General features: G+C 44.9%; 1 long non-coding RNA gene across 2 annotated transcripts in view; it reads left to right on the top strand.

The window, feature by feature from the left end:
- LOC137650677 (uncharacterized) overlaps positions 1-20,580 on the top strand; it is a 191,049-nt gene that overhangs the window by 121,218 nt on the left and 49,251 nt on the right. For both annotated transcript variants that reach the window (XR_011046045.1, XR_011046044.1), the window contains exon 4: positions 10,639-10,728. This is a non-coding gene — a long non-coding RNA (uncharacterized lncRNA). The remainder of the gene's footprint in view (positions 1-10,638; positions 10,729-20,580) is intronic.

Here is a 20,580-nt window from a genome sequence, read left to right as displayed (position 1 = left end):
ATAACTTCAGATTGGTCTCTTAAGAGGCAATACCATCTCATGAGGTTTAAAAGAACGGAGAAATTACCTATCTTCAGGGACTTGGACTCCCAAGAATTTCCTTGAGATCACATGTTTTCTCAGCTGGGGATATGTAGGATTCTGGTTGTATGACCTTTGATAATAATCAAATATTAATAGCACTTACAACTGTTGCCATAAAGGAAGGATGTTTTCTCATCCTCTTGTCTATAATGTTTTTGTGACATTCATTTATATATATAGCATCTTAAGTTTATTTATGCTGGTTTTATTGGTCTTTAGTAGTTTTTGTGCTTTAAAGGAAGGCTATATTTTTAGGAATATTGAAGTTTTTTATGTGGTTTGCTTGGTCATGCACCTGTAAGACCAAATGCACCAAAAGCTCTGGCCTTTATTTACTATTTCAGAGACATGTTTCTCATATGCTTTCGAAGTAAGAGTTCCCTCTTATATTAGGAGACCACATATTATTGTACCTGTCTTGTTTCTTCTTCCCATGATCATGCTGTTGAAATTAGTATACAGCACCTGCACTGAATTGCAAAGCACAGCAACTTTTTTTTTTTCTCTTCTGCCGAGCCCTGGAATGATCTGTTTCTGCATTATTGTTGTGCCCTTTAAAGTGATGGTATGTTTACCCATCGTCTTCCTTTCCTCCTATAGTCTTGTTTGATATGGACCTGAAAATGGAAATTAGCTCTCTACCAATTGATAACTGCTCTTGAGAAAGAAAGGTTTTGTCCCTTTGTTGTACATTATTATTATTATTATTATTATTATTATTATTATTATTATTATTATTATTATTATTATCATAAGCCAGGCTATAACCCTAGTTGGAAAAGCAAGATGCCATAAGCCCAAAGCTTCCAACTGGGAAAAAATAGCCCACTGAAGAAAGGAAACAAGGAAATAAATAGACTACAAGAAAAGAATAAACAATCAAAATAAAATATTTCAAGAACAGAAACAACATTAAATTAGATCCTTCATATTCAAACTTTAAAACTTCAAAAATACAAGGGGAAGAGATTTTGAATAGAACAGCATCCCTGTGTATACTCCCAAACAAAAAACTAATCCAAGACAGATTTCAGTTTTCTAAAATCACTGCCATAGATCATTAGTAGAATTTTGATTGCACAGCATTCAAGAAGTTTTGCTTTAATGGTTACCAAAATGTTAGACCTTAATTGTTTTCAGTAATTAAATCGGTGGAATATATGAAGTTGTAGTTAGGTGCAAGTGCTTTTATGTCGATCTGGTCTTATTTTATATTTTATGTCTTGTCTTGTTTAAATTACTTTGTTACATAGGAACATCTTATCAAGTTTTCTTTGTATTTTCTCTTTTATTGACTGTTTTCCATATTGGTGCTCTGTCTTGTAGAATTTTATTTTCCAGCTAGGATGGCTGGCTTGGTTTGTAGAAGTGATTATATAATTACTGTATACAGATGTAATGATATTATACAGCTGAAGGATCATAGAATTTTAGTGGGGTAATTTAAGCCAGGGTTTGAGGTGGGGTTGTATGGAGCAGATGTTTATATGTGAATTATCTTACCTTTTTTTCAATGTTTTATTTCAATCACTGATGGTTGTAGATTGCAGCTAGTGATCATTTAGGCATAATGATGTTTAGTCTATTCAATCATCACAGTACAATACTTTTTCAAAGCTGTAATATTCATAACATGGAAAATTTACTCACTTGTGTATTGTAAAAAAACTGCTTAAGATTATCGTGATGAAGAAAGTCAATTTAGCTGTGTTTGGCTTTAATTTGGTGCTTGGGTTTTGCCTGTTTTCTATTTTATTGTTTTGAATATAATTTAGTTTTTTCAATATTTAACTTAGCCGGTGATTATATAAGCTGCAGCTCTGCTGCTCGACAGAAAACTCTACGTTAAAAATCCGCCAGCGATCGCTATGCAGGTAGGGGGTGTACTTCAACAGCGCCATCTGTCGTGCAGGTACTCAGTACTCATTGTAAACAAAGAACTCAATTTTCTCTCTGTCGTGCCACCGGCAAGACCTACTAATTCGCTGTTGCTAACTGGATTGGTTTTCACAACTATTTGGTGAAGTACACGTTTCTAGTTTTGAGCTTTCGCTGTGCAGGCTTTCTCTTCAATAAATCCTTGCATTCTTTTTTTGATATCGGATTATTTGTTGATGACTTTGGATAGTTTTTGAATTCCCCTTTGACCAATTCAAAATGGCTGACCTTTCTCAAGTCCCTAAATTCAGGAAGTGTAATGCTAGGGACTGTTCAAGGCGTCTTCCGAAGGCCTCTACCGATCCTCACACCGTTTGTTCCAATTGTCGGGATAAAACCTGTCAATTGGAAGATCGATGTGAGGAATGCGTTGGGCTTTCGGAATTCGATTTTATCGAATTCCAGAAATATACACGTAGGCTAGAGAGAGATAGAGTCAGGAGAAGTTCATCTCGTTCCGTTGATTTTTCCTCTCCTCATGCCCCACAACCTATTCCTTCCCCTGTAGTGGTTGCTCCTAATCCCCCTTCTGGCACTCAGGAACCTTCGATGGCAGATATGATGCGTGCCATCCAAGCTCTGGGTGAGAGAGTCGAGTCCTTGGCTAGTGACCGTAACCAGCTCATGGCGGACGTCAAGGAGCTGAAGTGTAAGAGTGCAGTGGGAAGTGATAAAGTGAATGATAGTGTTGTGGATAGTGTTGCGCTTGAGGGTTCGTCTGTTCGTGCCTGTCGTCCTCTTAGTCCGGGACCTCTTGCAAGCTCCCAAGTCCAGGGGAGAAGCAATGTCGTACGACCAAAGGGTTCGAGAGGCTTTAATCAGCGAACAGACGTTCCCTCCGTGGTTTCGGGCGTATCTACCCAAGATCGCCCCACCCACACAGAGACGAGAGAGCCCATTTATTCCTCGTCTGCGGAAGAGGTTTCTCGTAAGAAACCATGGACCAAGGTCTCACGACCTCTTAAGCGCAAGTCGGTCCCTTCCGCGCAAGTCCAACGGCCCAGTTGTAGCCACTGGGTCAGTTCGGACTCGCTGCAGTCTTCCGATGACTGCTCACCTCCTAAGAGAGGCAAAGCGGTACCGCCTCAGGCAGTCACACCGTCTGTCGCCGCACCTGCTCCTGTAGACCCTAAGTGGTCTTTGCTGCAGACCATGCAGTATCAGTTAACGTCTCTGATGCAGGACTTTCGTGCGGAGAAGGTTGCTGCTGCACCAACCTCTTGCCTACAACCAACCACGGTTGTGCGTCCTGTGGACGCTGAGGCGACCTTCTTGCGCACTCCAGCTGAGAGAGTCCCGCCACCCATGCGTTCCAGTGTACCCTGCCAGCCGCATGATGACGTTCAGCGACGCACGGAACCTTCCGTTGACGTTCGCGAGGTACAACAACCGTCAAAGTTGTTTTGTTTTGACGCGGTGCGTCAACCTCCGCAACCCAGTGTGGTTGCCTCTGCTCGCCCACATCAGACTAGACAGTCTGGAGTAGACGCTGTGCGTCCCCGCGCTGCTATGGTTGTTGCCAGCTCACAGACTGGGCAACAGTTCCATGACGTTGCGTCCGGTTCAGTCACGCGTGCACCCGTGCGACCGGACTCAGCTGACCAGCCGATACCTACTCCTTTGCCGCTTCCTCCTCAATTCTCGGATGATGGACTCTCTGATGATGACGATGCGGCACACGTTGATGAACCACATTCGGACCTTGACGAACCCAAGACCACGCAACCCTCTTTGGACTTTAGAAAAGTTCTTGCTCTGTTCAAAGAGATGTATCCGGACCAGTTTGTGTCTGTGGCTCCACGCTCTCCTCCGTCAGAGTTTGCTTTAGGTACGCAGTCATCCTCGCCTGCCTTTACGAAACTCGTCCTCGCACGCTCGTCCAAGAGAGCTTTACGAGTTTTAGGAGATTGGATGCAGTCCAAAAAGAGTCTAGGGAAGACAGCCTTTACGTTTCCCCCTGCTAAACTCTCTTCCAGATCGAGCGTCTGGTATTCCACGGGAGAAGTTCTCGGCTTGGGAGTTCCTGCCTCTGCCCAGGGCGACTTCTCAAGTCTTGTAGACTCTCCCCGCAGGCTAGCCATGAGACGCTCTAAGATATGCTGGTCACCTTCGGACCTAGACCATCTGTTGAAAGGAGTATTTAGAGCCTTCGAGGTTTTCAACTTTTTGGACTGGTGTCTGGGAGCTTTGAGCAGGAAGATCTCCCCTTCTGACAAGGAATCTTCCTTGCTCATCATGTCCTGCATGGACAAGGCCATACGTGACGGATCTAGTGAGCTTGCTGCTTCGTTCGTATCCGGGGTCCTCAAGAAGCGTGAGAACCTTTGCTCTTTCCTGTCAGCTGGAGTGACACCGTGTCAAAGATCAGAATTTCTGTTTGCTCCTCTCTCTAAGTGCCTTTTTCCAGAGGACTTGATTAAGGAGATTGCTGCTTTTTTGATTCAGAAGGACACCCATGACCTGGTTGCGTCCTCTGCCCGCAAAGCCACCCCTTTGCCTACCTTGTCAAGACCCAGGATGGACACTCCAGCGTCCAGATTTATTCCGCCCTTTCGTGGCAGAGCCTCCAACAGAGGAGGTGCTCGTGGCGAAGGGAGACGTGGGAAGAAGAAAGGAACCAAGTCCTTTAAAGGCAGAGTCTGACTGCCACCTTCTTCGGACAGCAGTGGGAGCCAGACTCAAGAACTTCTGACAGACCTGGGAGAAGAGAGGCGCAGATGCACAATCTGTGAAGTTGCTCAGAGAGGGGTACAAGATCCCGTTTGTACGAAAACCCCCTCTGGCAACGTCTCCCATCGATCTCTCTCCCAGGTACAGAGAGGAAGACAAGAGACGAGCATTGAAACAGGAGGTGTCTCTCTTGCTAGAAAAGGGAGCGGTAGTCAAAGTCCTGGACCATCAATCCCCGGGCTTCTACAACCGTCTCTTCTTAGTGGTAAAGAAGACAGGAGGGTGGAGGCCGGTGCTAGACGTCAGTGCGCTGAATGTCTTTGTCACAAAGCAGACGTTCGCCATGGAGACCACAAAGTCCGTTCTAGCAGCGGTCAGAAAGGAGGACTGGATGGTCTCTTTAGACCTGAGGGACGCATACTTTCACGTCCCCATCCACCCAGACTCCCAACCTTTTCTGAGATTCGTTTACGAAAAGGTTGTCTACCAGTTTCAAGCCCTGTGCTTTGGCCTAAGCACAGCTCCTCTTGTGTTTACGAGGCTGATGAGGAATATAGCCAAATTCCTTCATTTAGCGGACATCAGAGCCTCCCTCTATTTGGACGACTGGCTTCTAAGAGCTTCTTCCAGTCGTCGCTGTCTGAAGGATCTAAAGTGGACTCTAGATCTGACCAAGGAATTGGGTCTCCTGGTCAATATGGAAAAGTCTCAACTGGTCCCATCCCAAACTATTGTGTATTTAGGGATGGAGATTCACAGTCAAGCTTTTCGGGCTTTTCCGTCGGCCCCCAGAACAAGTCAAGCCCAGTTATGCATCCAGAACATGCTGAAGAAGGAACGATGTTCAGTCAGGCAGTGGATGAGTCTGATAGGGACACTATCATCCCTGGAACAGTTCGTTTCGTTAGGAAGACTACACCTCCGTCCTCTTCAATATCACCTAGCTGTTTACTGGAAAAAGGACAAGACGCTAGAAGCGGTCTCGATCCCCATTTCCGAGAAGATGAAGTCTTCCCTGACTTGGTGGAAGGACAGTATCAGCCTCAGAGAGGGTCTGCCCCTGGCTGTTCAGACTCCCAACCACGTTCTCTTCTCGGACGCATCGGACACGGGCTGGGGCGCGACATTAGACGGTCGGGAATGCTCGGGAACTTGGAACTCGAGTCAAAGAACATTGCATATCAACTGCAAGGAGCTACTGGCAGTTCATCTGGCCTTGAAAAGCTTCAAGTCTCTCCTTCAAGGCAAAGTGGTGGAGGTGAACTCGGACAACACCACGGCTTTGGCGTACATCTCCAAGCAAGGAGGGACCCACTCTATGACGTTGTACGAGATCGCAAGGGACCTCCTCACCTGGTCAAAAGATCTAAACATTTCTCTAGTAACGAGGTTCATCCAAGGCAACTTGAATGTCATGGCAGATTGCCTCAGTCGGAAGGGACAAATCATTCCAACAGAATGGACCCTACACAAGGATGTGTGCAAGAGACTGTGGGCCACATGGGGCCAGCCTACCATAGATCTCTTCGCAACCTCGATGACCAAGAGGCTCCCAATATATTGCTCACCAATCCCGGACCCAGCAGCAGTTCATATAGATACCTTTCTACTGGATTGGTCACATCTAGACCTATATGCATTCCCCCCGTTCAAGATTGTCAACAAGGTACTGCAGAAGTTCGCCTCTCACGAAGGGACAAGGTTGACGTTAGTTGCTCCCCTCTGGCCCGCGAGAGAATGGTTCACCGAGGTACTTCGATGGCTAGTGGACGTTCCCAGAACTCTTCCTCTAAGGGTGGACCTTCTACGTCAGCCACACGTAAAGAAGGTACACCAAGGCCTCCACGTTCTTCGTCTGACTGCCTTCAGACTATCGAAAGACTCTCGAGAGCTAGAGGCTTTTCGAAGGAGGCAGCCAGGGCGATTGCTAGAGCAAGAAGGACATCCACTCTTAGAGTCTACCAGTCGAAGTGGGAAGTCTTCCGAAACTGGTGCAAGTCAGTATCAGTATCCTTGACCAGTACCTCTGTAACTCAAATAGCTGACTTCCTTTTATACCTGAGGAAAGAAAGATCTCTTTCAGCTCCCACTATCAAGGGTTACAGAAGCATGTTGGCATCAGTCTTCCATCACAGAGGCTTAGATCTTTCCAACAACAAAGATCTACAGGACCTCCTTAAGTCTTTTGAGACCACGAAGGAGCGTCGTTTGGCTACACCTGGTTGGAATTTAGACGTGGTACTAAGATTCCTCATGTCAGAAAGGTTCGAGCCACTACAATCAGCCTCCTTTAAAGATCTCACTTTAAAGACTCTTTTCCTGGTTTGCTTAGCCACAGCTAAAAGAGTCAGTGAGATTCACGCCTTCAGCAGGAACATCGGATTTTCATCTGAAACGGCTACATGTTCTTTACAACTTGGTTTTCTAGCCAAAAACGAGCTACCTTCTCGTCCTTGGCCGAAATCGTTCGATATTCCAAGCCTATCAAATATGGTTGGAAATGAACTAGAAAGAGTCTTATGCCCTGTTAGAGCTCTTAAGTTCTATTTAAGACGAACTAAACCTTTACGAGGACAGTCAGAAGCTTTATGGTGTTCTGTTAAGAAACCATCTTTGCCTATGTCAAAGAATGCCTTATCCTATTTTATCAGACTGTTAATACGAGAAGCTCATTCCCATCTGAGTGAGGAAGACCAAGCTTTGCTGAAGGTAAGGATACATGAAGTTAGAGCTGTCGCAACTTCAGTGGCCTTTAAACAAAATAGATCTCTGCGAAGTATAATGGACGCAACCTATTGGAGAAGCAAGTCAGTGTTCGCGTCTTTTTATCTTAAAGATGTCCAGTCTCTTTACGAGAACTGCTACACCCTGGGACCATTCGTAGCAGCGAGTGCAGTAGTGGGTGAGGGCTCAACCACTACATTCCCCTAATTCCATAACCTTTTTAATCTTTCTCTTGAAATGTTTTTATTGTTGTTTTTGGGTTGTCCGGAAGGCTAAGAAGCCTTTCGCATCCTGGTTGATTTGGCGGGTGGTCAAATTCTTTTCTTGAGAAGCGCCTAGATTAGAGGTTTTGATGAGGTCCTGTAGTATGGGTTGCAACCCTTGATACTTCAGCTCCTAGGGGTCGCTCAGCATCCTAAGAGGATCGCGAGGCTCCGTAAGGAAGACGTACTTAAAAAGGCAGAGTAATTGTTCAAGTCGACTTCCTTACCAGGTACTTATTTATTTTATGTTTGTTATTTTGATAACTGCTAAAATGAAATAAAAAATCCTTAGCTCATAATAATGTAAACATTTATTGCTGGTCTCTACCCACCCCCCTGGGTGTGAATCAGCTTATATAATCACCGGCTAAGTTAAATATTGAAAAATGTTATTTTTATAATAAAATAAATTTTTGAATATACTTACCCGGTGATTATATATTAAAGGACCCTCCCTTCCTCCCCAATAGAGACGCAGTGGACCGAGGAGAAAATTGAGTTCTTTGTTTACAATGAGTACTGAGTACCTGCACGACAGATGGCGCTGTTGAACTACACCCCCTACCTGCATAGCGATCGCTGGCGGATTTTTAACGTAGAGTTTTCTGTCGAGCAGCAGAGCTGCAGCTTATATAATCACCGGGTAAGTATATTCAAAAATTTATTTTATTATAAAAATAACATTTTATGTAATTTTTAAAGTCACACCAAATTATGTACAATATACAGTAGACTGTCACTGTCTGGTGGTTTGAAGAAGTATAGTATGCTGCGCTTTTTTTCTTTGGCCAGAATGAATTTTTCAGACGTCGGCATTCTTGGAAAGACTTTCCATGTTTGCCAGTAACCTTTGAAGGTTATGAGGTATGACTATCATATTTGGAGGGTAGGTTTTCAGCAGGAATAACTTTCAGATCCAATCTCTGACATTTGCAACTATAAAGGTTGTCAAAGTTTAACACGCGAGGTCAGCTTTGCTGTCTTCTGACATTATTTTCAATGTAACTCTTTTTTTATTCATTGCATAAACACCCTGGGGTATGGACGTAACAAATGCTGTACATGCATTGCAATAATTATTATTACTATTCTTGTTACTAGCTGAATTATAACCCTGGTTGGAAAAGTAAGTTGCTATTAGCCCGTCGGCTCCAACAGGGAAAATAACCCAGTGAGGGAAGGAAATAAGAATACAGATAGAATAGTGTGCCTGAGCGTACATCCATCATGACCTTATCAACCAAAATAGTATTGAGAAGTTTCAACAGGAGACATTGTTAATCTTGTGCCTACATTCAGTACAATAATGTGGGATCTGTTTATGGGAAGTTATGCTGCACTGCAAATACCATTATAATCTATCAGGATTTGGATATTGGTTTCCCTTGCTTGATTAAAATTTGTGTTATTCAAGATTCATCATAATAATTTTACAATTTCCTAATATTTTATAACTATTTCTAGTAGGCCTCATTGTTTTTTGCATAGGTCTGCTAGGGTAGGCTATATGTTGGAAAAGTGTTATGGAAAACACCCTTTTATATTTATATTTGCTGTACAGCCAATATGTTGTGGATCATTCTGTTGGTATTGAGTAATCTCAGAAGCATTAGTAAATTGGTTTTGATTTCTTCAAGCCAGTTAACTTAATTAGAGCTTGCATTGTTTGAATATGGTGTGGCTCTTGAAGTTGAAAAGGGAAATTAGGTTTTTATATATTTCTTCAAGTGAGAGAACTTATTTGATAATTGAATTAAATATAAGAGATTTTTCACTGCGCTGTAAAGGCCACCTATTAGGAATTAAGTATGGAAAAAGTGTCAAGCATAGTTCCAGTAATTAATGGGTTGTGACGAATAAGAAAAAGAAATTGCTGAGGAAATTTACTCTTGGAGCAAAGTTGAACCTTGAGAGGTGGAGTTTTGAATCAGAAGAATATTTAGTAATGTTACTAAGACTGGGGTTTTGCAAAGGAGCCATAATAATTGGCCTACAGAAGGAAAAGTCCGTGCTTTTTTGAAAAATTCTCCTTTTTTTTTTTTTTTTTTTTTTTTGCAATATAGAGGCTCACTTCCTCAGGTTTCAAGGCAGCCAAAAATTGTATCCCCTTTGTGTTGGTTTCCAATATAGTAAGGAATCTCAAGCTAATGCCTTTATATCAGTCAAGAGTATTGTGGGTCACTTAAATGGGTTTGTCAGCTGGACAAGAGAAACTAACTGTTACTATGTAGTAGAATTAATTTCATTACGCCTTGAGAAATAGGCTGTCGGAATAAATTCCACAACCAATTCATTTGTGTAGATCATTTCTTGTCATCCCAAGGTCATGGTGTAGTTCGTGAGTCAAAGCTTAGATGAAATATTTGAGTGCTGATAGCAGTTGTAGTTGCTTGCATTATACCCATCCACCTTACCTCCTGTATTATCACTGTCTATCCTCTTTTAACTAAAGTTTCATGATGTAACTGCAGGTTTTCTGCAGTTGCACTTGGGGCAGTGTATGGTCTCACAGGGTCCACTACTGGGCATATATATAGCCCAAATTCATAAATACAGTAGTTGAAATGATAGAGTTTAGTGAGATCTGATGGAACTTTATCAACGAGAATGCAATTGATTGCTTTGTGCCAAAATTCAAATCGGTTGAAAATGATTCATATATAACTTCATGCTTTGTTGAATTGATATATAATACTGTGGTGATTATACTTAATGTCTCAGTTCCAAGTGACAGAGATTTTGTTTGTCACTCTTGTGACCCATTTATATCTGATAGATGTTTATTAAATTATATTAGCATCCTTAAGCTGAAGTACTCTAGTCGTTTGGGTGGTCTAGGGTTAGTAATATATCAGTAACTTTTTTTTTTTTGGTGGCTGACAATAATTTAGTTGCTTGATTAATGAAGTATAGAGCATTCTTTTTAGTTTTAGATTAACAACGTTTAATTTCTTTTCAGAATAATATGGAACCTTCCTGCATTGAGATGGAAATAAAATCTTTATGAATCAAGTGGGTTTCTTTTGACCAAAGCTTCACACTGACAAAGGTTAGTAAAAGAATGGTAACCCATTACATTTTTATTGTTCTTAAATTTGTAAGAATGTCTTTTTTGGGCTCAAGCCATGTCGTCCTGATGGAAGTTCCTTAAAGGCAGCTTCCTAGGGTATATTACAACTACGGCGATATTCCCAGAGAATCTACCTTCAGGTACCCAGAATTCTAACTCCTGGAGCGAGTATCCCTAAAAAGACCTTAGGGATATCGTAAATATCAGTGGACGTATTCTTGACACGCCTCATAGCAATCTATACCCCGAATAGAGTTAACACTTCGTAGGGGTAAAATGGCAAGAAAACGAAAACGATAAGAAAGGGGGGAGCCGTTCATAAGGCATCCCTCCTCCCCGTTTCGAAAGCGTGCCCTGCGCCGCTCACGGCGCCATCTGTATTCCTTTTTGCGTAGCTCTACGACTCGGTGTGTTTTCCCTGTTTACTACCCAATCTTGGAATTTTCTCATTTAATAATGCTTTCTCCAACTTCTTCTGCCTCGGATAAGTTGAGTACTATTACTTTTATGTATAAATGTAGGCTCTTGGTTAAAATTAAAGTAATTAAAAGAGTTATCTTTGATACAAGAGCTGTTGCCTGCTGGAGGCATCATGGATGCTGTCGCTCGCTAGAATAGGATTTATTTGTTAGCAAGAGCGACGTTCCCAGCCCCTTTGCGCTTAAATATTAGCTACTTAGCTTATTTAGGAATTCTGTTATGATGCGATAGTAGTGTGCCTGGCGAAGTTTTGCCAAGGCTGCCAACACTAGTCTTCGTAGGCTAGTTGTTGGCCTATGTACTTCCTGCATGATAATTAGTCTTCCAAATGTGAATTTATTGCTTTAAGCGTTAGGCAACGTTATACATATAAGTCCTTTTCGAGTACCTTCCAAGATAGTATTGGTGTGAGTTTCGGTGAATTAGGTAATCGATTCTCTTAGTGCCTAGGCTAGGTTGTCTTAGGTCATTATAATATTATCTGTTCCCCGTTTGCTCCCTTCTCTTCGGGGAAGGGGCAAACCCTTTCCCTCTGTTTAAGCCTTAGGCTTAACTCTAGTGGTTTATTTGAATTAATCTTCAAATATATCTATGCTGGAGTAGTACTGTACCTTCCCGTTCCAACTGTATTGGTTCAGAAGGGGACAGTACAACAGTGTTTAGTCTGAGCCCGGTTTGTCTGGCATGGGGCAGAGTCTCCCTTGCTGATTGACTCGGGCATTAAGGGTTATCCCCTTGGTCCACCTTGTTGGGTTCCAGTAGTGATCCCTTTACTCGGTGACTCTTCAGACTGTCCTATTGCCGTTCCGGTCTCGGGATATGTTCCCTTTTCTGGAAAGGCAATTCCTTCCTTGCCGTGGTTCTTGGGAGGCAGCCAGTAGTGCCGGCCTCCCTCTCGGGTCTTTCTCTAACTGAGATGAACTGTCTTAGTTGGGAATGACCCTTAACCAAGGTAAGGTTGGATAGGACCCTCTGTCCTTCCCTTCTCTTTTTCCGTTCCTTGTGTCAGTCGTCTGCATCCTTGCCTAGCCTAGGTTGGGATGAGGAACTGACGTGGTCTCCTGTCGGCCGGCAAAGTGTGCCGACCGGCAGAGACCATTACTTCGAGTGCTGCCCGGTCCTTTCTTGGTCCCTCCATCGCTGCCGTCTGAAGATTCAGTAGGCAGCGGTTAGGAAGCTTGACTTAGTGTCTCCCCTTCCTTTCGGCACTCTTTCGGGTGCCGGGCCCAGAGACTCATAGTCTCTTAACCCGGCACTCATTCTATTGTCTTAGTATGTGTTGTCCTTGCCGTCTGCCGGCCTACAGGCCGGCCGTCGGTGGGGAGGGGTGTTCTCCAGTTCTCTTGCTGTCGGTCGGCGTTGGGTGTATACCTTTGCCGGCCGGTCTCTTGCTCATCTGCCGGCCACTACAAGTGGGGCCGGCAGCCGAGCGCTGCCTAGTGTGGGGGCCAGCCGGCAGGGTTTGTTTACTGCTGCCGGCCGGCCTGCGACACTGCCCAGTCAGCCGGCCACTAAGAATGATGGCCGGCAACGCAGTGCAAACCGGGTGGCTACGGTCCGGCAACCACTGCCGGCCGGTTCAGGCATGGGATCTGGAGTTCTCCCCAATAAAGGTGATCTGATGTTGTGTACTTGAGATCTACCTTTCGAAAAACAGGGGGGGGGGGGTGCTGATCGGCAATAGCCGGCTGGCACACCACCCTCAGGTACTGTATCAGTCCTCTCTTGGTGGTATATTCAACCAAGGGAGTTCATGATGTAGTAGGTTACAACACTGTCTTTTCTATCTTACTTGTGTTACTGGTACAATCACCTGGTGTCGCCTTACAAGGATAAAAGATAATTCTTTTATCCCTGGCCGGAATGGTAATATTTTACCTTAGGTGTGAGCTACACCTAATTTCCTTTGGAAATACGTTCTCTGGTTATTCTAGTAAAGACTAACTATGTGACTTGGCTGGTGGGCTTCCACAGGTGTTTGTGTGGGTTTCACAAGTAGGTGTCTTTCCCTTATTCTTGTTGAATACTCATTTGTTACATGTGAATTGAAATTCACTTGATATTCATGGAAATTTTTCTTCTTTTACAGGAGGAGCATCCGAAGTGTGATAGTGTCTTCTGCAATGTCCGCAGTAAGAACTTTTGCGGACATGCCTCGTGTAGGAGGCACGCGGCTTGTGCAGCCTCCAATGATGACCATCGTTACTGGGATCCGCAGGTATGTGCTGTATGTACTAACCTGCTATCAGAGGCTTTTGAATCCCCTAGGTCGGCGGAGTCAAGAGATGCAGCGAGGGAGAGGCTTCGCGTATGGGTAAGGGGTTTTCAGAAAAACACCACTGGACCTTATCTTCCTAACGAGAAGATGAGGGCATACCTTTTTCCCAAGGCTTCCCCTGATGCTGTTGTTCCCCAGCCTCGGCCGGAGATCCCTCTGATCCAGATTCCAGTGGAGGAGGATGTCGCTGACGCCATGCAGGACATCCAGTTGGACGACAAGATGTCCGACTTGTCCGATCGTGCGGAGCAGGATCTCCTCGCAGAGGGCGAGGAGCAGGATCGAGATCCTATTGCCGTGGAGGAAGAGGTTCCCGTATCATCAGACGTGCCGGTTCAGGTCCCTGAACCTATCCCCTCTACCTCGTCCGCTCTTCCAGCAGAGCTTGGACAGGCTCTCTCTTCCATCGTTGGTATGATCCAACAGATGCAGAGGGAGAATAATCAGAAGGCCGCTACTTTGGAGCTCCAGATGCAGAAGATCACAGCATCACGTGGACCTCCAAAGAAGCTCAATGTTAAGGACCTTCCTCTGTGCTCGGATGCCAACCCGTGGAGATATGCCGAGCACATGCCGATGACGATTGGGAAGATCGTCATGTCGGAGAAACTGGGCTCAGTTCCCCTTGAGGAGGTGGAATTCTGGCCCAGTAGAGGGGCCTACCCGGACTGCTATGTCCGTTTGAAGAAGGAGCCGGCTTCGAAGGAGGAGACGGAACCAAAGGAGGTGATTATCCTGGATCACTCCAAGGCTCAAGCCACTCTGACAGCTGCTTTAAAGGAGAGGGGGTTCTCAAACTCAAAGGTTGCCGCTTTGAGTAAGAAGCACCCCTCCTTTGTATCCTCCCCGGCTAGGGCCTTCCCCTTTATGCAAAAGGGGTTTGCGGCCGTCATCAAGGCGGTTGAAGCTGGCAAGCCGTGCCCGTCTTTGGAGGAATGTAAACCTCTATCGTTGGCATTGCCAATGGACAATAAGGACTGGAAGGAGGTGCACCTTACTTTCTCGGTTGGGAAGTTGGACGCCGACATTGCAGGACAGCAGTTCGGCGAAAACCTTCCCAAGTTGTCGGAATTCCTTCTACGGAGGGAATTGGACACAAAGGAGCGCCTGGCAGCCTCGATGTCTCTCCAGACCAACATGGAGACGATGGCTAGCGACCCCAAGATGCCAGAGATGTTCATGGTTATGGCCAAAATCCATCTGGCCACAGTAACCAAGGACCTCTATTGCTTTGTTAAAGCAAGGAGGGCCTGTAGGGAGTTTGTGTTTGCCTCGGCCACAGTGAGGCATGAACCCAAGAGGCTAATTTCATCCAGCATCTGGGGTAAAGATCTCTTTCCCAAGGACGTGGTCAAAGAGATCGTGGACAAGGCAGCCACTGAGAACCGCAATCTTCTCCTGAAGTGGGGCCTGTCCCTTAAGAGGAAGTCTTCTCCGGATGAGGGCCCTCAGCCGAAAGGAAAGGCGAAGAAGTCAAGGTTTTCCTCCCATCCAGCCAAGTCCTTCAAACCGCAAAGACAACAGCAGCAGCAGCCAGCTTTGCCTCCGGTTCCACAACTGGTAGCCCAGACCCCGACCACCTTCCAATGGGTTCCCCAAGCCATGTCATCAGCTTCCCCGGCATTCAATCCCGTGTTCGAGGGACAGTCGACCACGTTTCGTGCAAGACCCAGAGGAGCAGCTAGAGGGTCATCAAGACGCCCCTCTAGGGGACGAGGATTCAGAGGTGGTCGCGGCCAGGGAGGCAAGACTGCAGGGCAGTCAAAGTGAAGTGTCGCCGGTAGGTGGGAGACCAGTATTTCCGGGATCGCTGGACCTTCGATCCCTGGGCCCACAGCCTTCTCAAAAATGGACTGGGTTGGAGTTGGTACAGTACTCCGCCCCAGTGCCCTCAATTTTTCCAACACTCCACCCCCGTTTTGGAGGAGTATACCCAAGATCTGTTGGAGAAAAAGGTGATCAGGAGGGTAAAGTCCATCAAGTTCCAAGGGAGGCTGTTTTGTGTTCCCAAGAAAGACTCGGGGAAACTCAGAGTCATTCTGGACTTGTCACCACTCAACAAGTTCATAGTGAACCACAAGTTCAAGATGTTAACGTTACAACACATAAGGCCCTTACTGCCCAAGAGGGCATATACCGTCTCCATCGATTTGTCAGACGCATATTGGCATGTTCCAATAAGTCGTCGTCTCTCCCCCTACCTAGGATTCAAGCTACAACAAAAACTTTACGCTTTCAGGGCGATGCCCTTCGGACTAAACATAGCCCCAAGGATCTTTACGAAGCTTGCGAGCGCAGCTCTCAAACAGTTACGCCTAAAAGGGTTCCAGGTAGTAGCCTACCTGGACGATTGGTTGGTGTGGGCAGCATCCAGAGCAGAATGCTTGCAAGCTTCCCTACAAGTGATTCAGTTCCTGGAATATCTAGGCTTCATGATCAACAGAAAGAAGTCTCGTCTTTCTCCAGCTCAGAGGTTCCAGTGGTTGGGAATTCACTGGGATCTAGTGTCACACCGTCTTTCCATCCCGATGTCAAAGAGGAAGGAAATAGCGGGGTCTGTCAGGAGACTTCTAGGTTCCGAGAGGATATCAAGACGCGAACAAGAGAGGGTTTTGGGCTCTCTTCAGTTTGCATCAGTAACAGACCCAGTGCTAAGAGCACAGTTAAAAGATGCAGCGGGAGTATGGAGAACCTTTGCATCGAAAGAGCGAAGGGACTTGAAGAGACCGGTCCCACTTCGACTACGTTCTCTTCTCAGACCGTGGTCTCAAGCCAGTCGTCTAAAGAGGTCTCTACCTCTTCAGCCACCCCCCCCCGTCAGTGACAATCCACACAGACGCCTCAAAGGTAGGGTGGGGGGGTCACTCCCATCGGAAAAAAGTGCAAGGGATCTGGTCCAAGCTATTTGGGACCTTTCACATAAACTTTCTAGAAGCTATGGCAGTACTTCTTACCCTGAAGAAAGTATCCCCACGTCACTCGATCCACGTAAGGTTGGTACTGGACAGCGAGGTGGTTGTGAAATGTCTGAATCGGCGGGGATCGAGATCCCCACCTCTCAACCAGGTAATGTTAGCCATATTCCGACTGGCGGAGAAGAAGAAGTGGCACCTGTCAGCAGTTCACCTTCAAGGAGTCCGGAATGTGACCGCGGACGCTCTATCCAGGGTGACACCGATAGAGACAGAATGGTCCCTAGACGCAGGATCATTCTCTTTCATCTTGAGACAAGTCCCAGAACTGCAGATAGACCTCTTCGCGACGAAGGACAACAAGAAGCTGCCGAAATATGTGTCCCCATACGTGGACCCCTCGGCAGAAGCAATAGATGCGATGTCCCTCGATTGGAACAGATGGTCCAGGATCTACCTGTTTCCCCCTCACAATCTGATGTTGAGGGTCCTCAACAAACTGAGATCCTTCAAGGGAGTAGCAGCAATAGTGGCCCACAAGTGGCCGAACAGTGTATGGTTCCCTCTAGCTCTGGAACTACGACTGAGGTTTCTACCACTCCCGGACCCAGTTCTGTCCCAGCAAGTCCAGAAGTCGACTGTCTTCGCTTCATTACAGAAAACCCGAACCCTGCAGCTCATGATTTTCTCTCCCTAGCGGTGAAGAAACGGTTCGGAATCTCGAAAGATAGTATCGACTTCCTGGAAGAATACAAGTGTAAGTCTACTAGGAGGCAGTATGAATCTGCATGGAAGAAATGGGTAGCCTTTGTCAAAGATAAGAACCCGCACGAGATCTCTACGGAGTTCTGCCTATCCTTCTTCATTCACCTCCACGGACAGGGGCTGGCGGCGAACACAATTTCTACATGTAAGTCAGCTCTAACAAGACCCATTCTATATGCCTTCCAGGTAGACCTCGCTAACGAGATGTTTAATAAGATCCCAAAGGCCTGTGCTAGGCTTAGACCATCAGCTCCTCCAAAGCCTATTTCATGGTCGTTAGACAAAGTCCTTCATTTTGCCTCATTACTAGATAATGAGGAATGTGCGTTGAAGGACCTGACTCAAAAAGTGATCTTCCTTTTTGCCCTTGCTTCTGGGGCCAGAGTTAGTGAGATTGTGGCCCTCTCGAGAGAGGAGGGCCGAGTTCAGTTCCTGGATGGGGGAGAACTGAACCTGTTTCCGGACCCTAAGTTTCTCGCTAAGAACGAGTTGCCCACCAACAGGTGGGGTCCCTGGAGAATCTGCCCTCTGAAAGAAGATGCATCTCTATGTCCCGTAGAATGCCTTAAAGTCTATCTTCGTAGAACTTCAGACTTCCATGGGGGCCAACTATTCAGAGGAGAAACATCGGGCTCGAATTTATCTTTAAATCAACTTAGGGCGAAAATTACATATTTTATTCGCAGAGCGGATCCTGACAGTTCACCCGCAGGTCATGATCCGAGGAAAGTTGCTTCATCATTAAACTTCTTTAACTTTATGGATTTTGAACACCTTTGTTCATACACTGGCTGGAAGTCTTCCAGGGTATTCTTTCGCCACTATGCTAAGCAAGTGGAGCAGCTAAAGAGGTCTGTGGTAGCAGTTGGTTGCGTCGTTAACCCTGCTGTTTAACTCTGCGAGGAACAGCGGAATCATTTGGGACTTGGATTCTTGGGTGAATAGTTAGTTATATGCGTTGATATAACTGGTAGTGTAGGCTCTCAGAGCCCACAGTGACTGTTCCAATGTTATGGTGATGGTAGCACAAGTACAGACAGGTGTGCCAAGCGTTTGCCAACGCTATTGTCAGCGAAGTAGTAACATGGACGTTAAGTTTGATACCGGGGTATGTGTAAGTGACACATATGTTTTCTTTCAGATAATCATTCATCCATGCACTACAGTACTTGTGTAAATTGTTGGTCATCCACCTAGCATATGTACATATTTATGGTGACCATGTCTATTTATTGTTTCTCAAATAAACTTGTTCTCGGGAACCTTGCGTCTCCTTCACCTATTTTTGATTTCATATTGTTTTTTGAGCATTTAGCCTATGTATATTAATCGGGGATATCTATAATAGCCTATTCCTTAATGCAAAGCCTGGATTATACTGGTTTATACTTTCCTTAGCAATAAGGACTCCACCCCTTTCTGAGGATGGTGGTAGCAGCAAGTTTAATCCTACGCAGATATAACCTTTTGTCTAATTTTACTTCGACCAGGGTGCTGGTCGGGACTTTTTCTTTTGGATACTGTAGTCCCGTAAGACTTCGCTTTACTTCATATAGAGTGAGACCACTATATGGTACTGGCTGGCGAGTGATTCATACATAGGTATATGTACTCTTCGTTCGTTTCTAGAGTCTAGTAGGACTCCTCCCTGTAGGGGGCAGGAAGCACTCTCATGGCTTATGATTAGTGAAAAGATGTATAACGGTAACATCTTAGGTCTGTCAGTCGAGTTGACTAAGAAACATTCTTGAGGAGTACGGCACGTATTGAGAATCCACAGATACAGTAATGCTCTGGTATACTTCCATCAGGACGACATGGCTTGAGCCCAAAAAACGGATTTTGAGCGAAGCGAAAAATCTATTTTTGGGTAAGATAGCCATGTCGTCCTGATGGACCCGCCCTGCTCCTTTTCAAAAATAAAATAAATAAATAAGAGTGAAAAGGATAGTAGGACCCCTCCCTACATACAGTATCTGTAGCACCTCGTGTATCGCTACAAGGAATACAGATGGCGCCGTGAGCGGCGCAGGGCACGCTTTCGAAACGGGGAGGAGGGATGCCTTATGAACGGCTCCCCCCTTTCTTATCGTTTTTGTTTTCTTGCCATTTTACCCCTACGAAGTGTTAACTCTATTCGGGGTATAGATTGCTATGAGGCTTGTCAAGAATACGTCCACTGATATTTACGATATCCCTAAGGTCTTTTTAGGGATACTCGCTCCAGGAGTTAGAATTCTGGGTACCTGAAGGTAGATTCTCCGGGAATATCGCCGTAGTTGTAATATACCCTAGGAAGCTGCCTTTAAGGAACTTCCATCAGGACGACATGGCTATCTTACCCAAAAATAGATTTTTCGCTTCGCTCAAAATCCGTTTTTTAGCTTACTTGGTTTCTGTACAGAAAAATGTAATTTTAGTGATAAAATTTATTATTTCTATACTCACCTGATGTTCATATTGCTTTTAATACACCCATGAGAACTTAATGGGTGGTTCCTCTTTTGAACGATGTTCACTATCAATAACGGAATCACTTCATGTACGCTTTTTGAACACTTGGTGATATTTTTTAACACTTATGATCCATTTTGACAAGGAACCTATTAATAGATGACTGCGCTTTCCTTTTCTTTAAAATGGTAGGAAAAAATATGTATCATTGTCAATAAATAGATTCACTCCTCTCCCTGCCGAAGCTTTGTCTGGGTAATGTTTCTACAAAATTTTGTAGGTTTTCCCACATTCTTAACATCCCCCTAATTTTACTTGAAGCTTGAGATTTGTTATTCTGTCCCGCTTCCTCCTAATTTTAAATCTCCTTCACATTCTCTTGATGCTGCACCTTATGCATCTCTGATTATTATCATTATTATGACTATTATTATTATTGTTATTATTATTATTACTGTATTACTATCATTTTTATAATTATTATTATTGTTGTTGTTATTATTATTATTATTTTTGGGCTTAGGCCATGTCGTCCTGATGGAAGGTTCCTTTAAGTAGCTTCCTAGGATATATTTGGCTACAGGGATATTCCCAGAGAATTTACCTTAAGGTCTCCAGAATTCTAACTCCTGGCGCGAATATCCCTAAAGTTTCTCTTTAAGGATATTGCATAATATCAGAGGACGTATTCTTGACACGCCACATAGTAATCTTCACCCCGAATAGCTTTTACGCTTCGAGGGGGGAAAGTGGCAAAAAACGAAGGGGAGCCGTTAATAAGGTACACTTCCTCTGTTACTATTTGAGTATCTAGATGCCGCCATCATCGCCGCTATGTTTATTCCTTTTTCTGTAGCGATCTCGTTCGGTGATTTTCCCGGTTGCTCTCTCGTTATTGGATTAATTTGGATTTATCATGCAATCTCCAGCCTCGTCTGCCTC

Source organism: Palaemon carinicauda, chromosome 12 (assembly GCF_036898095.1).
Source record: "Palaemon carinicauda isolate YSFRI2023 chromosome 12, ASM3689809v2, whole genome shotgun sequence".
NCBI lineage: Eukaryota > Metazoa > Arthropoda > Malacostraca > Decapoda > Palaemonidae > Palaemon > Palaemon carinicauda.
Note: the sequence above shows the minus strand (reverse complement) of the source record. Positions and strands in the feature narration are given on the sequence as shown.